This window comes from Nicotiana attenuata, unplaced genomic scaffold (genome assembly GCF_001879085.1).
Source record: "Nicotiana attenuata strain UT unplaced genomic scaffold, NIATTr2, whole genome shotgun sequence".
Lineage (NCBI taxonomy): Eukaryota > Viridiplantae > Streptophyta > Magnoliopsida > Solanales > Solanaceae > Nicotiana > Nicotiana attenuata.
In genome coordinates this window covers 38,648-43,004 of record NW_017672360.1, presented here as the reverse complement: position 1 = coordinate 43,004, position 4,357 = coordinate 38,648, and positions in this window count along the sequence as shown.

Sequence of the window (4,357 nt, the reverse complement as noted above, 5' to 3'; positions counted from 1 at the left end):
TTCAAGAAAGTAGGCCAAGACACAAAAAATATAGCTTTATTAAAAAAGATAGACCTTATATATATATTATATATAATATATATATATATATATATATATATAATATATATATATATATATATATATATATATATATATATATATATATTATATATGATCTTCATTCCTTGGGTAAGCTTTGATAATAAGATGCATATATTTTCTGCTCTTCTTTATTTCAGCAGAGTTTCAGAAAGAAACTGCAACAAATATCATGATTAACACATGGAGCAAATAATATATTTCAGAATGATTTTTCTGTCAACTGCTTCTTCAGTTACCTTTTTTATATGCTTAAATAATTACAAGTAATCTTACATTTTAGATTACACGTTGGATAATAATCATTTATGAAGAACTTAGGTCACGTTATGGACTAACGTTTTTAAGGTACACTACTAGAATTCCGGGAAAAAGCGACAAACCTTTAGCGACCAAAGTTGGTCTGTCAAGAAAAGCGACCCAACGTTGGTCTCTAAATGGAGAAAATAATAAATAATATTTTAAATACATTAGCGACCAAAGTTGGTCGCTATTTGGTTAATAATTTCGTCAAAATGTTGACCGGACTGGTCAGACTGTGTTGTCAAAGAAATACTGAGTATAGCGACCAACGTTGGTCGCTATTGTGGACCACTTATTAAATTTTAATAATTATATTATTATTTAAAAAAATTTATAAAATATAAATAAATATAATTCAAAGTTAGCGACCAAAGTTGGTCGCTTATAAAAATAGAGACCAATTTGGTCGCTAATATGGGACCCGTTTAAACAATTATATTAATATTTTAAATATTATATAAAATATAAATAAATCTGATTTAAATTTAATTTAAATTTAAGTATAATTAGCGACCAAAGTTTGGTCTCTTTTCAGGTCAACAATGGTCAAAATTAAAAATAACTTTTGTATTTACTATCTAAATAATATAATGTAAGCCGTTAACACTTTTGTAACACAAGGATGAATAGACTAAAATATACTTAACATGCTATGCACTAAGTATAAGCGTATTAGGTAATATTATATCGAATATGGCTTATATATATGTAATATATATTGTTACGCTGTACTATGCACTAAGTATAAGCGTATTAGGTAATATTATATCGAATATGGCTTATATATATGTAATATATATAGTTACGCTGTACTATGCACTAAGTATAAGCGTATTAGGTAATATTATATCGATATGGTTTTATATATGTAATATATATAGTTACGCTATACTATGCACTAAGTATAAGCGTATTAGGTATTATTATATCGAATATGGCTTATATATATATATATGTAATATATATAGTTACGCTGTACTATGCACTAAGTATAAGCGTATTAGGTAATATTATATCGAATATGGCTTATATATATGTAATATATATAGTTACGCTGTACTATGTACTAAGTATAAGCGTATTAGTAATATTAATATCGAATATGGCTTATATATATATAATATATATAGTTACGCTGTACTATGCACTAAGTATACAGTGTATTAGGTAATATTATATCGAATATGGCTTATATATATGTAATATATATAGTTACGCTGTACTATGCACTAAGTATAAGCGTATTAGGTAATATTATATCGAATATGGCTATATATACTTACGTTGTACTATTGCACTAAGTATTAGCGTATTAGGTAATAATTATATCAAATATGGCTTATATATATGGCTTATATATATGATATATATATTATAATATATTATATATATATATATATATATATATATATATATATAATATTAAATTGAATTAAAAGTTAATTTAAATTTTTTTTAGATATAGCGACCAATGTTGGTCGCTATTTTGGTCAAATAGTCAATACATTTTGGCTACCAAAAATAGCGACCAAGGTTGGTCGCTTTCTGTAAATACAGTAGCTAAAAAACGGGTTTCCCTCATATTCTCTTATTTTTTTCTCTCTCTTCTCTCTCTCACACCCAAACTCCCCATCCCCTTACCGTTCTCCCTCCATCGACGCCGCCGTCCCCCTCCACCATCCACCCGCGGGAGGCAGCAGCAGCTTCCAGCGCCAGTGTCCTTCACTGTCCAGGTAGGTTTCTCTCTCCTTTCCTTATTTTTTTCGAAATACACAGATTGTTTTAATTCTTTGTTAGTTTGATTTGTAAAAATTAATTGTTCTTAGCTAAATTAAATATAGGATATTTATTAGTAGCTAAAATAATTTAGTTTTACCTACTAATTTGGGAAAAAATGGGTGAAGAGAAGAAACCCTAAATTTTTAGGGTTATTTAAGTCTTGTTTATGGTGGGGTCAAATTAGAATTTAGTTCTTGTGAGGATTAGAATCTAGATCTGATTATCTTGATATTTATTTTATTTCATTGTTTGACTCATGTAGATTTTCCTAATAGATAATTAATAAATTTATTCTTTGGAAGTTAGGAGTTATTATATTTGAGAATACACCCTTATATTTATAAATAAAACACTTTAACCCATTACATTATTGGGCATATTACACATATATAACTACATACTTAGGATATGAATTGAAATTTTGGTTTATGTATTGGAGTTTTAGATTATAAATTAAATTTTAGATATGACTTGAACTTTTGTGGATAATGAGTTGAACCTTTAGATATGAATTGGACTTTTAGTTTATGAATTGAGATTTTGGTTTATGTATTGGAATTTTAGTTTATAAATTGAAATTTTTGGATATTACTTGAACTTTTGTGGATATGAGTTGAAACCTTTAGGATATTGAATTGGACTTTTAGTTATGAATTGAGATTTTGGTTTATGTATTGAATTTTAGTTTATAAATTGAAATTTTAGGATATGACTTGAACTTTTGTGGATATGAGTTGAACTTTAGGTATGAATTGGACTTTTAGTTTATGAATTGAGATTTTGGTTTATGTATGGAATTTTAGTTTTAAATTGAAATTTTAGGATATGACTTGAACTGTTGTGGATATGAGTTGAACCTTTAGGATATGAACTTTTGGGATATGACTTGAAATTTTAGGATATGACCAGAAACCTTTAGGATATGACTTGAACCTTTAGGATATGAATTGGAATTTTTGTTTATGAATTGGAATTTTTAGATTATAAAATTAAATTTTTTTTGGATATGAGTTGAACCTTTAGATATGAATTAAAATTTTGGTTTATGTATTGGAATTTTAAGATTGCGGGAGGATTTGTAGAAGGGGTTGATGTAATATTAGACATGCAATGGAACTTCCACCAAGAATAAACTAAGACACAGTACCTGGCAGAGTGTGCCTTTAATTGTTCTTCTCATTAGCGACAACGATGATGAGAAGGCAAGAACATGTGTTCAAATAGTTATGGTGTAGGTAGGAGTTTAACATTTCCTAAGTAGATAAAGAAGAGGTAATAGAGGAATTCTATACTTCATTTCCAAGAGGAAAAGGAGTTTAATGGGAGTGACAAGGTTGATGGTGATGGAATGTTTTCCGTTGGTCATTGGCAGTTCCGTAAAACGGGGATCATAAGACTCTATGATGACAGAGATTATAGGAAGTTTTGTTCTTAACTTCTTCCAAGTCTGATCCGTACGAGCTTAGTGGGATATTGGTGATATATTCTTCGGATTCAGAAGAATATATCACCAATATCCCATTAAGCCTTGTACGGATCAGACTTGGAAGAAAGTTGAGAACAAAACTTCCTATAATCTCTGTCATCATAGAGTCTTATGATCCCCGTTTTACGGGAACTGCCATGACCAACGGAAAACATTCCATCACCATCACCCTTGTCACTCTCAATTAAACTTCTTTTTCTTGTTGGAAAATAAGTAGAGAATTCCCTATAATCTTTCTTTTATCTACTTAGGGAAATGTTAAAATTCTTGCCTATACCATCTCTAGTTGAAACACATGTCATTTGCAGTCTCAACATCATTGTCGCTAACGAGAACAACAATTGATCAAAAGCACAACCCTGTCAGCTACTGTATCCAAGTTTATTCTCTGTATCGTAGTTCATCCCGAGTAATAACACCATGAGGAATAATCACCAAGAGCCACCGGACAGCTTTATGATGCCAATGAAGCAAGATGAGCTATTCAATGAAACTGTAGTGTAAAGAAGAAAGAAAGAGACTGATTCAGAAATGTGGGTCGAGGTCGAGCCTCGACTATACATGTAATTTTTTGCTTATCATTAAGTATTTTGATTTACTTTTATATAAATTTTGAAATATTAATTCAATATAATTTTTCTTATAGGTTCGCTTCAGAGCTGATGTGGGGGAATTCATACGAATCAGCCACCTAACGAGTCGGCCGAG